At 40.9% G+C, this 13,885-nt stretch overlaps 1 long non-coding RNA gene across 1 annotated transcript in view; it reads left to right on the plus strand.

The window, feature by feature from the left end:
* Positions 1 to 13,081, plus strand: part of LOC127580639 (uncharacterized) — a 41,378-nt gene extending 28,297 nt beyond the window's left edge. Inside the window, exon 3 of the long non-coding RNA XR_007957848.1 lies at positions 12,979 to 13,081. This is a non-coding gene — a long non-coding RNA (uncharacterized LOC127580639). The remainder of the gene's footprint in view (positions 1 to 12,978) is intronic.
* Positions 13,082 to 13,885: the final 804 nt, after the last annotated feature.

Raw genomic sequence — 13,885 nt, forward strand, 5'->3', positions numbered from 1 at the left:
TATTCCAGGCTCCACTTTCCTCTCCTATCAGATTCCATCATCTTCCGCCCTTTGTCACGTCCACCTACCACCCCCCAGCTCTTGATATAATTCCCACTGTGCTCCCTCCCTCACTTGCCTATCACCCCCCCCTCACCTAGATCCACCTATCACCTGCCAGTTCGTGCTTCACCCCTCCCCCCCACCTTTATATACTGGCTATCTCCCCTCTTTCATTCAGAACAGATGAAGAGTCTCAACCTGAAACGTCAACTGTCCATTTTCCTCCATAGATGCTGCTTGATCCATTGAGTTCCTCCAGTGTTTTGTTTGTTGCTCCAGATTTCCAGCATCTGCAGTCTCCTGTGTCTCTGTGTTTCCTCAGATCAGCTCCACTCTACAGATTGGTGGTGGCTGACTGGTTTTACACCCACAGCAACTAAGGGTATTGCACATACAAATGCTGGAAATACTCAACAAGTCAGCAGCATCTGTAGAGAGGGAAACAGATTTCACATTTCAGGTCAATGACCATCGATCAGGATTAGTCAAAATTACAAAGTAACCATGGTTTATGCGGCAGAGAAGGGTGGAGAGAACTGGAATATCTGTGATGGGGTGAAGATCAAGAAACACTGCATGATGTAAATAGTGATCGTAGCAGCTGAGACAGAATGGTGAAGGCGTGTTAATTGCTGCTGAACTGTCGTTTCCAGGAGATTTCTTATTTCGAGCAACATTGATCTTATTGAAAGGTTAATCGATCATTCACATTGTATAATTCTCACAAATAACAAAGAAAGAAATAAAAAGCATAACTTCCACCTTATTTTGAAAATGGTTTATGGTGCACAAAGTAAAGAATGGAAGATACATGAGATAAAAGTAGAATCACAAATACCTTAAACAAGAAACTTAAGGAGAAAGATTTTCTATGTTTTAGAAAGTACAGAATTATGCAAGAGAATGACAATCTACAAGTTTTTTTTAAGGGCCAGAGAGGTTGTTAAACAAAAATTATAACTACAAAAGCCCAGCTGCAGCTTTGGCATGAAAACATAAAATTTTACTACTTGGTACAGGGAGAACAGTTTGCAAATACCTGAGGGTCTTGTCAATTTACATACATACACACATATGTGTGTGTGTGTGTGTGTGTGTGTGTGTATGCATTTATTATATATAATTTTATTTATATATATATATATATATATATACACACACACACACACACGTGTATGTAATTACACAAGTGTAATCAATATATACATACACACACACACACATATATATACATATATACTGATTACACTGGAGAACATTGCGAAACAGCCCTTCTTGTGGAGGAGCAGTGTCTTGCTGACATCAGTGTCCAGATTCCATGTTTACCTGCAGATCTGTATAATCCAGAAGTTACTGTCAGAGTTCCTCCATTAATGCAGTGACCACTGACTGGCTCACCATTATTTCCCACCACAGATTCTGGGCCAAAATGGCTTCTTAATTTCTACTGACAATGCCAACCTGCTAATCTATTAAATGCAAATTGGAAATGCCTTCCCAAATGATAATAAGGTTTTCACAACAAATGTAATGCATTTGTTACTCCAAGTACAGTGTGAAGGGAAGTCAAGTTTTATTGGTTGGAACTGATATTTATGAGCATCTGTCTGTATGATCTGTCTAAAATTTAATTTACCACCATTTCTCTTGTTTCTAAGCTGTTACACTGTCTCCCTCGTGCTGCAATTAATGGGAAATGCTGGAATGTTGTATTAGGAAAGTAATTTTCTTCACTGTGTCTCATGCAAGATTTAAATTACAAGCTTAAAACATTTCTTCAGCTTTCTAACAGAAGATGAAGTTCAGCTCAACTCATTATCTTTTGTACAGACAGGGTGAAGCAATCTTTTCTTTTTTCATATCCCTGATTGTAGGTTAAGATTGAAGTTTAATGAAAGCTCAACTCTGTCTCAGACCCATTTTAATCAAATTTAGTCAAATCCTAAAAACATCCATATAATAATTGAGGAATGATTAATCTATTTTTTATTGTAGAGTTCGTAGAGTTACACAGCATGGAGGCAGGCCCTTTGGCCCAACTGATCCATTCTGCCCAAGATACCCCATCCAAGCTAGTCCCATTTGCCAGCATTTGGCCCATAACCTTCTAAACTTTTCCAATCCATGTACTGTCTTTTAAAAGTTGCTATTGTACCTGCCTCAACCACTTCCTCTGGCAGCTCATTCTGCATAGATACCACCCTTAGAGTAATCAAAAAACTTTGCCCGTCAAGCTCCTATTAAATCTTTTCCCTCTCACCTTAAACCTATGTCTTCTAGTTCTTGATTCCCCAACCCTGGGAAAAAGACTGAGTGCATTCACTCTCTCTATGCCCCTTATGATTTTATACACTTCTATAAGATCACCTCTCAGCCTCCTACACTCCAAGGAATCAAGTCCTCGCCTGTCCAACCTCTCCTTATAACTCAGTCCCTCAAGTCCTGGTAACGTCCTTGTAAATCTTTTCTGCACTCTTTCAAGTTTAATAACATCTTTCCTATAGCAGGGTGACCAAAACTGAACACAATACTCCTCATGCAGCCTCACCAGCATCCTGTACAACCCGATTAGTCTATTAAATTTCTATTCATCTATTACATCTGCTTTCTTCATGTGAATGACATCAACTGAATTCCGTTTAAATGCAGAAATTTTGATATAGATCTTCTGTTCCATCACTGCTGCTTTCTTCTCCCACCCAAACTTCTACTTGAATCCCATTTTCCCATTCCTTTCATTTTCACTTAAACCAACTTTTTAAAAATAATTTACCTCCATTTCTCTGAAAAGCCACATGTTAGTGTACTTCATGTTTTCATCATCATTTGAATGAAAAGTTTTTATCAAACTGTCCAGTTTTTTTCCTGCTTTCCTTCCACTTTACCTCTTGTTCCATTTTAGATTATTGTTGAACTTTAATATATCTTATTTATTCATCAGTGAATCCAGCCATTGGTTTTATTGGTTCTTTTCTCCTAACTATGTCTTTTCATTCTTGATATCAGGCCAGTGTATCTATATTGCACCTATTTCGTGTATGAGAGAGTGCCCAATACTAGACATGGGACTCCATTTGTAAACAATCCAATCTCTTGTGTATACTCACCTCTTCATTTTTTTAATATTCAAAACTCCTTGAAGTAACCATAGAAAGCATCCTATCCGGATCCATCACGGCTTGATATGGCAACTGCTCAGACCGAACCGCAAGAAACTGCAGAGAGTTGTGGACACAGCTCAGCACGTCACAGAAACCAGCCTCCCCTCCATGGACTCTGTCAATACTTCTCGCTGCTTTGGTAAAGCAGTCAACATAATCAAAGACCCCACCCACCCCAGACATTCTCTCTTCTTCCCCCTCCCATCGGACAGAAGATACAAAAACCTGAAAGCACGTACCACCAGGATCAAGGATAGCTTCTATCCCACTGTTAGAAGACTAGTGAACAGTCCCCTAGTATGATAAGATAGACTCTTGACTTCACAATCAACCTCGTTATGGCCTTTGCACCTTATTGTCTGCGTGCACTGCACTTTCTCTGTAACTGTAATATTTTATTCTGCATTCTGTTATTGTTTTCCCTTGTACTACCTCAATACACTTTTGCAATGAAATGATCTGTATGAATGGCATGCAAAACAAAGTTTTTTCACTGTACCTTACTACATGTGACAATAATAAACCAATTTACCAATTTTAAGAGTAATATCCCTCTTTACCTTTATGTGACCCTTTTCCAACTACAATTCCGTTTCGAAGATTTGTGCGTCTGCAATGATAATTTTCCTCTGTTCCGTGTAGAAGTTTACTGTTCAGACGAGAGCATCATCCTCTATCCTTTTCCCAAAGTTCTGTTGACAGGGTAGCTGAGAAGTTAGTGTTTCCCTGGGAGGTAGAAGGGATCATAGTCTCAAAATAAGAGATTAATCATTCAGGATCAAGCTGAGAAATCTGGGAAATTCTGTGAATCATTGGAATTCCCCACCCAAGGGGTCTGGGAGCTCAATCGCTCAGTATATTGAAAGCAACAACTGATAGGTTCTCAGATATTAAGGGAAGTGATGGATATGTGGTTAGTACAGAAATGTGGTGTTGAAATAAATGATCAGCCATGATCTTGTTTATTGGCGGAGCAGGTATGTGAGGCTGAGTGGCTGATTCTTTTTATTCTTTCTTATTATGTTAATATAGGAAATTATCATCTATAAATCTTAGTATTATTCCCTCTATACATATCAGAATAATTTTTTATGGAGAATCAGAAGTCCCACCTCTGATCCCCAACTTTGTTACTTCGACTCCCAATAATGGACGTTGATTATTACAATTTGTAAAAATATTCCACACTTTGTAAACCAACACCATCCTTCCTTAAAAAGTTCACATTTCTTCCTGCCAGGTATTTTACTATCACCTTTCCTCGGCCCAAAGTTTGCTTTCAATTTTTCTTTACATCAAAATGTGCAACAGAAGTGAAACTTATTCTTGTTATCGAAGTCTGCTTCTGAACAGCTAAATCCTCCATTGTTATAAATGACCTTTGCTATGCTCTCTGAATTTTTTACAAAGCTCTTTTATTTATCACTCTATAAAGAATACTTCAAACTGTTGCAAAGTCATCACTCATTGTCCACTGAATCCAGAGAATTTCAGTCTGAGCATTAACTTTGATACTACGTGACTAAGTCTGTCTTAAATAATGCAATTGTTTTTTCTTCTAAAAAGATATAGCCAAGAATTTGTAGGTTCACAGGCATAACCTTGAAGAAGCAATTTTTGTCACGCTAATGCAGAACATTTTCCCATCGTAATTAGTGCCCCTTGTTCCACAATTTTATTCTTAGTGATTTGTGAAAACTCACAAAGGCATTTCAACCATATCTCTCTGATACTTTTGGGTCCTTTTCCTTCCTCTTGAATAAATATTTGGGATATAATAAAGTGTGCTCATAAATTCGTTTGAATGTTAATAGCAATCAAATTAAATAGCTTCAGCCAATATACAAAACGCTACAAGCAATAACTATATATAATCTGCTAATGATGTGACTAAAGGTGTGAGTACCAAGATTTAGAACCAGAATTAATTTCTTTAATTTTACTTTACAACTTCTCTGTTAAATTATTCCACATAATTTCTCTCAAGTTTAGGTCCACAATGTTGATGTTAATTGTGTTCTTTCAGAAATAAACTAACCAAAAACAATGCTAAATTGAGAAAAATGTTGTAATTATTCTCAAGTTACCTGGATGAGTGCAGTTTCAGCAATATTCAAGATGCTCAGCACCTTCCAAGACCAAGCAACATGCTTAATTGGCACTCCATCCTCTACTGTAGGACTCCCTACCCAACAGCACTAAAGGAGTACCTTCTCGAAGGACTGTAGTTGTTCAGAAAAGGATCAAACCACCATCTTCCCAAAGGCAATTTGGGAAGGACATTGAACACTGACCTGTAAGGCCAAGATCCCTAAAATTGCATTTAAAATAAATTGGGATTTAGGATCCAAGGGCACAGCCTCAGAATAAAGGGACAGCCCTTCAAAACTGAGGTGAGGAGGATTTTCTTCAGCCAGAGGGTGGTGAATCTGTGGAATTTGTTGCCACAGAGGGCTATTGAGGCCAAGTCATTGGATGTATTTAAGGAAGAGATTGATAGGTTCTTGATTGGCAATAGGATTAAAGGTTATGGGGAGAAGGCAGAAGAATGGGGCTAAAAAAACAGCTATGATCGAATGGCGAAGCAGACTCGATGGGCCAAATGGCCTAATTCTGTTCCTATGTCTTCTGGTTTTATGGTCCTATGGAGCTACATTTAAAACAGTGCATTTTATTGAGGGGGAAACATATCACTTATATAAAAGGAAAAAAAATTACATTTCTGGAGAATCTATTGCAAGACACTTTACGTCATCAATTTCCACCCATCCAATCTTGCATGTTTGACATCCATATTTCACCTCTATCACTTAGGAACACCTATGCACACCCTCCTCTTCAACCTGTCCACCTACTCTCTCTCTCTCTCTCTCTCTCATTCCTACTTCCAATGTTAAATTTCTGATCATTCCTGCAGCATCAGAGTGTGTGATATGAAAGGAAAATAATCAATGACAAAAATTGTACCATGGAAAGTTTTTGCTGGGGGTGAAAGCAGGGTCCCACCTCTTCACCTTTATCCCTATTTTAAAATTAAAACTAAAATTACAGATCAATATTATTAATACCAATATTATTAATGTCGTGAAAGAAATGTGTGATAACTGGTGATGATAGAACTTCAATTCAACAATCTGAGCTTTGGACTCCAGGAACTTTATACACTCTCATGTACAAACACAGCATCAAGTTGGGAACAAATGACTGTTTCCGATGAAAATCCAGCAAATTAATGGACAGTGAAAAATACACATTCTGGAAAAAAATACAATGATCTTCTGTGAGCTGATTCCACCTTCGTTACATTTTTAGTGTCAATAGCTTGATAGATAGTTCATTTTTTTTTTTAATCATCCAATTTGTAAATAACATGATTAGTTTTAACCTGAGCCCAGCAGAGCTGGAGAACATGGTATTTATTGGCTTTGTGATGGATGGTGAGACATACTGTGTAACCTGGTAGGCAACCAGGATGGCTTCAGGTTACAGTTAGTTAAAGGGTAATTATTCCTTATGTGGCTTGTTATCACATTCAAATCACACACACGGATGACATTTTCAATTTGCAACAGACTCAGTCTCCTTATGGAAACTTGTCACTTTGCCCAGAGAACATTGAAAATACTGGGAGATAGTCCAAAATCATAAAACTTCAGTTTGACTTCACTTAACATAATTATGCAATTAGTAGCTTTTTTGAATCAAATGCTGCAAATACAAATGTTTCCTGAGTATCGACTCAAAATGTTATCTTTATATAATATTCCACTTGTTGAATTGTTAAAAAGCAAAGCTGTTTCATATTCTTGTTGCAATCTTTGTGGTCAAAGTGGGACATGTATATGTTAAAGAATGGCATACATGGTATTTTGTGTCAACTGTTCTTGTACCATCAAGTTTAGCACTGCCAGAAGAAGAGAAAAGCTCCCTCATCAGTAACCTATTTAAAAGCATTAACAGCATGGGTAATAACAGGGCTTCAGTTTTGTTTGTTGCTCCCTCTCCATTTTGAATTGGATTGCCCAAATTAATTTCATCCAAGGCCCTTTCATCCTATTGTGCTAGGTTTGATAATGAACAAAGGTGCCAGAGTTAAAGATTAGCACTTAAACCAGTTTTGTACAAACTATGGCCCACAAGTCAAATTATGTGTTTGGCCCACTGAAATGGAGAGCTCTAGAGACACTTTGATAACCTTCCACTCATGAGGTCCAAGATGTAATGAAGACCTACCCCAATGTTCTTCTGGGCATGGTAGAATTTTACTAAAAAGTGACTTAATAGGAGCTGTTTAACATCACTGCATCAAAGTGTTGGAAATCACTTCAACCCTTGGTCTTTTGCTCTGACCCAGAAATGATGCTCCATAATCAAAAATCTGAGCATGCCCAGTAACCAACCAATCATCCAATGAGTTTCCCTTTCTGTCATTTAGTAACATCCTGCAATGATGCTACTTCTAATCCTAAGGCACATTTTAAACAGATGGTATATTGTCAAGATGTTCCAGCTCCTTAGATTACATCATGTTAACCCAGCCAAGTTAACTTTACTCTCTCTGTTGGTGCAACAGCAGGTGGGCAGAGGATCCAAAAGATGACATCTTAACTGGATTATTTAGAAACATCAATGTGTAGGTGAAGTTTGAAGAAGTTAGAAGCTTTCGCAAAGAGTGGGAGTAGTTTTATGTTGATTTAAAGATTTAAATCCTTGATTTAACCACCAGTCATTTGATGTACCGCTTAGTCCAGTGAGGTATTGGAGAGAAGAAATTAAATCTGTTTATTATTCTCACATGTACCAAGATACAGTGAAAAACTTTGCATGCCATCCATACAGATCATTTCATCACATCAGTCCATTGAGATAGTACAAGGGAAAACAATAACAGAATGCAGAATAAAATGTTATAGTTACAGAGAAAGTGCAGTCCAGGCAGACGATAAGGTGCAAGGCCATAACAAGGTCAGGAGTCCATCTTGTCATACTAGGAGACTGTCCAATAGTCTTATAACAGTGGGATAGAAGCTGTCCTTGAGCCTGCTGGTACATGCTTTCAGGCTTTTGTATTGTCTGCCTGATGGGAGGGGGGAGAAGAGAGAATGTCCAGGGTGGGTGGGGTTTTTGATGATGTTGGCTGCTTTACCGAGGCAGCAAGAGGTCTAGACAGAGTCCATGGAGGGGAGGCTGAAAACTCACTGCAGGAACAATGGGGTGATCTTTATGATCAGCAGGAAGAGGATTTCAGCCACACTGTTATAGTCAATGCTCAAAAGACTATACTAACTTAGCCAGGCCAGGGAGGGGCATTATACTTGCAGACTCGCCTATATCCTGTTGTGTGCTTCACTTTGCCCTCTCAAGCTTTCTCATCAAGCCCACTCCATAGCACAGGGAACAGGAAACAGTCTGATATGTGATAGGAATGAGGTAAAATGGCAGGCTTTGCCTCTCCTGTTGCACAAAAAGTGCCATGAGAAGAAGAGTGGTTGGCAATGCAAACTTGGGGGGGGGGGAGGGGGGGGGGAACACAAAGAATGACCCCTTCACTGTACTGAAGGGGGAGAAGAGGAGAAAATGTTCCCAGTGATAGAGAGTAGCATTGAAGGTCACTGAGATTCCAGAGGATGATCTATTGAATGTGGAGGCTGGTGGGTGGAAGGTAAAAACAAGGAGGACCCTATCCTTGCTCTAGTTGAGGGGAGACAAATAAAATGCAAGGGCCATGACGAGGTAGATTGAGAAATCAAAATTTTATCTTTATCATATGAGGGGTCCATTCTAGAGTCTTATAGCAGCAGGGTAGAAGATGTCCTTGAGCCTGGTGGCATGTCCTCTCAAGCTTTTGCATCTTCTGCCCGATGGAGAGGGGGAGAATAGAGAATAAGCTTCTTTGATTCTGATGGCTGCTTTCCCGAGGCAGCGGGAAGTGTAGACAGAGTCAATGGAGGGGAGGTTTGTTTTTGTGATGGCCTGGGCTCTATTCACAACTCTCTACATTTTCTTGTGATCTTGGGCAGAGCAGTTGCCAGCCAAGCTGTGATGCACCCAGACAGGATGCTTTCCATGGTACACCTGTAAAAATCGGTGAGGGTCATTGGGGAACAAAGAATGTTCCAAACATCCCACAAGGAGGGCAGATAATGCCTTAACTCAAACAGTACTGCGATTTGATTATAATTCAAATCTCTTTAAAGAAGGGTGATTATTGTGCCCTTTTGACATGAGATATAAGACTTTGGAAATATCAAAATGACTGATTTATTTGTATTTCCACTACTTCCAGGAGAGGGCGTGCTTGTGCCATGTAGTGACAAAACGTTCACGGGAAATTGTCCAATCCTTCAATTGTAACTGACGATAAAATATTGAAGAAATTGCTATATAATAAATTACCCCCATGAACAAATAGATGATGGTTAGATTGTGCTATCTCCTGCAGGCTTTCAAATTACCTCTTTCAATGTTGTGTTGAAATTCACAATGCAAGTACCATCTCTTTTGTGATTACTTTCTATGATGTGGAATATTTGTGGGTTTTAGAATGATATTGCTGAACAAAAGCAATTTCTTGGAGGACAAAATGTTGTTCTGTTAGGATATCAACATTATTTTACTGAAAAGCAGCACAATTTGCTAATCCTGGGAAATAGGTCATGGCAAACAGAATGCTTGTTCCCATACTAACAATTCAGGCAATGCAGATGATATTACTTAAATATTCTCCTGGTCTGTAGGTAACATCCAATTACTACATATTACGATCTGGAGACTTACTTACATTTTAATAAATTACTACACGCAACTACATGCCTTGACACGACTCTTAAGATATCCAAAGGCACTTTGCATGAGTGTAATAAGGGAAAAACTGCTGAGCCAAAGAAGAAACTATTTGAGGAGGTAACCAAAAGCTTAATCAAAGAGCTGGGGTTCTAAGGAGCATCATAGAGAGGCAACAAATCAAATAGGTTTTGGGAAGGAATTTCCAGAGTTATGGTCCACCTTTCCTTGAACATTAATGTGAATGAGACCACAATAAGACCCCACCTCCCATGTACATATATTTTGTCAACCGCTCTTCCTGTTCTGAAAGCTTTTGTTGAAGGCTGTGGAAAACAAGTGATCTTGTTTTCCACTGCTCATGCAGTTGTGAGGGCTGATTGTTTGTCACAGGAACCACAGCGAAGAGTGCTACCTGTGATATCCCTGTGACACACAGCACCATAAGCTAAACAGAAAGCTCAGAACTGCCAGCATTAGAAACCCGAAATAAAAACAGAAAATGTTAGAAATTCTGTTAGCCCTGGTCTCCCCGATCTTCCTGCTGCTGGTCTCTCTAGAATTGCAATGAGGGGTGTCAGGTGGAATGGCACACTCAGCTCTTCATCATCATCATCATCGTTCCCCCCTTCTCTCTCCCCCCACTGTCCCCTCCTGCACCCCCGGTCTCTCCCATATCCCCTCCTGCGCCTCCCGTGTTCTCTCCCATACCTCCCGTGTTCTCTCCCGTGTCCCCTCCTGCACCCCCGTCTCTCCCACATCCCCTCCTGCACCCCCTGTCTCTCCCACGTCCCCTCCTGCACCCCCTGTCTCTCCCACGTCCCCTCCCGTCTCTCCCACATCCCCTCCTCACTCTTCAGTGTCTCATCCCACTCCTCCCTATCCTCCTGTCTTCCTGATCCTCCCACTCCACTGCCTCTTCTTCTGCAGAGCTGTAACATGTGGCCCACCTCCTTGGAAAGACAAAACAGCAGGTATTTGGTATTGCAACATCAGACCCAAACACCTCCATGAAGAGGTAGCAACAGAACAGATGGAAGTGAGAATGTTCAAATATTGATCAAATCAAGAGGAGGTAGGAATCACAGCGAAGCCTTGTTGCTGAACATACCTGGAGGATTACAGCAATGAAGTTTCAGTGGCCCTACTGCCCATCAGTCAGAGGATAGTCTCCTCTCGATGTCTGAGGCATCAAATTTGAGACGGCGCCCTTCTCACACCTCCCGTAATGACTTTGTCCCTCCCATTTCTGGTGGCCTTAGCCTAAATGAAGGAGATGAAGGTTATAGAGTCATCAACATGTGCAGCAGGGGAACGGACCTTTGTTGTCCGTCTCGCACTGATGTTCAAGCTCCCAGTTACGCCAGTCCTGCACTAATCAGGTCAAAGAGATGGCACTGCAGCAGAGATCTGCATGTGAAAAGACAGTTTGGATATACTGTAGGTGTTTTTCTAATCTCAGTGATCTCTGATTCACTGACAGCCTGTAAACTAGGATATTGCTTGCAGCCAAATAAGCCTCTAGATTGGAAGAAGTGCCTGTTAGTTTACTTCAAGAGCTCAATTTGAGAGACTGAGGAGCACTGGTTTATTTAAATGTGTGAATGATGTGGTTGCTGTGGTTGAATGGCTCTGTTCGGACAGGACTGCTCTGGCAGATGGGATTCAAAACCATTTCACTGATGTAGGAAGTCATTCGGGTTAAAACATCCTGAGGCAGGGTTTTGACCTGAAACGCCGACAATTCCTTCCCCCTACAAATGCTGCTCGACCCACTGAGTTCCTCCAGTAGATTGTTTGTTGATGCAGACTCCAGCATTTGCAGTCTCTTGTGTCTCTAGTACAAGGTAGGCCTAGGTTAGATCAGGACAAGTCAGATCCATAACCATTATAACCAAACAGTATGCATGTGCAGGAGGAATAACTATATGTAGATTTATGCATGGTAATCTTACATGTTGCATGCCATGTATGAGACAAAGATTCTGTCTCTGCCTTTACCACAATCATAAATAAGGATATGTGAACACAAGGAATAGAAGTATGCACATCAATCATGATGTTGTGAAGCAGGTTTCAGGTCTCAGAAGGCAAGGACTCTAAACACAGTCTTGCAATAAATGATTTACGAAAAACAAGCAGGGAAAACGGTAACGGGAATAACACACACGAGCGCGCACGGCTTATAGCGAGTGTGGGAAAATTGCAACGGGGGTAAAATGCACACACACACAACAAACTAGGGACATACAATCAAGGAAAAGCAATATGATACCCACCACCCCTTGACTCAGTGCAGGCACAGCTCTATGCTACTGGGGACACTAACTAAAACACTCCCAACCTTAAACAGTGCACACCTCACCAACGATTTCTCCAGTGCTGTTCCACGGTACTCAGCCTGGAGTGAAGCAGGGTGGTCCCTTGAAGGTTGCAAAGAGGAAGAACTGAGCACATGTGGTGCCCTTTATGGTGCTGGAGGGGTGGGGGTCCAGCCCAGGTAATTTACAAAGGCCAATGGCTCAGTGCCAGCAAGGAATAATCGATTACAAAAGCCAATGGCCCAAGGCCAAGTACAAAGGTACTTAAGGGGACCAATGGTCAGGTGTGCACTGATGGGTGGGGCGGGGTGGGGTGGGGTGGGGCGGGGCGGGGCCAAACCTTGATTGGCAGTGGTGTGTCTTCTGACCAGGTAATGGGTAGTGCTGTCACGTGACAGCCACGACCCTCAACAATACACATGACAAAGCCTACATTCAATCCCCAGTTCCCTTGATTTCCTCAATGACCGAAAGTCTATCAGGCTGGCCTGGAATACACACAATGACAGAACATTCAGACTTTGGGATAGAGAATCCGAATGATTCACAACCATCTCAGAAAAGAAATAGCCCTTCACCTCTGTTCTCAATCACCCCTTATCCTAACACTATGGCCCAGGTCTGTCAGAGGGTCTACAACTTGAAACCTTAATCTGTTTCTCTTTCCACAGATGCTGCCGGACCTGCTGAGTGTCTCCAGCATTCTCTGTTTTTGATTCGGATTTCCAGCATCTGCTGTTTTTTTAATGCCCCAGATCACCTCACAAGTTCAAGGTTCTAGGTATGGGAAAATACCCTCCTTGCCAGTTGTTTTCTTTTTCAAATTAATGCCATGAGGTATCTTGTATCCACCCAGGAGAGAAAACAGAGTCTGGGTTTCATGTCTCTTACAAAAGTTCAAAACTCTGAAAGTAAAGTTTCCCCTCAGAATTGAACAGGATTCAGACCATTCTGACTCAGAGTTCATGGCTAGACAAGGCTCAAACTAATGCTATTCTATCTCTGTGGTGAAGGTTCCACCACTGAGCCATACAACTGAGTGTTATTATGGCTGAGAGAACTGCTGCTTAACAATAATCCCGTCTCCACCTAAAATCTACCAATAAATGACATGAGTCCCCTATTCTCAGTTAGTACCTGGCTTGGTTACCAATGTTATAAGCTCCAGGCTTCCTTAGATAATGGCCTTCTTCTGCAGCTCTATCCCACAAATTCTCTGGATTAACACTTCAGAGTGTTCAAAGGACATAGCACAGATTTCAACTCAGAGGCTCCCAGTGAGATGTCTATTCCCCCCAGTCATAAAGCTGCATCTCTCACTGACAGGTGCTCTGAAGTTCCTGCTTCGAGGGTCTGCTTTAACCAATATCACAATGCAGGACTCTTAGTCAGATACTGCTCAACTTCATGCTCCAGGCTTTTAAAATTGACTGAACACAAAGGCATCACAGAGGCACACAGAAATTACCATTTTGTACTTACAAGATCACAGCAGCAATTCTGTGAGATTGTTTCAGCAAAATATTGAAAATTGGTCAGATTTTCTTCCTCATAATGTGATAGAATTGACTTAAAGTG

This window comes from Pristis pectinata, chromosome 19 (assembly GCF_009764475.1).
Source record: "Pristis pectinata isolate sPriPec2 chromosome 19, sPriPec2.1.pri, whole genome shotgun sequence".
Classification (NCBI taxonomy): domain Eukaryota; kingdom Metazoa; phylum Chordata; class Chondrichthyes; order Rhinopristiformes; family Pristidae; genus Pristis; species Pristis pectinata.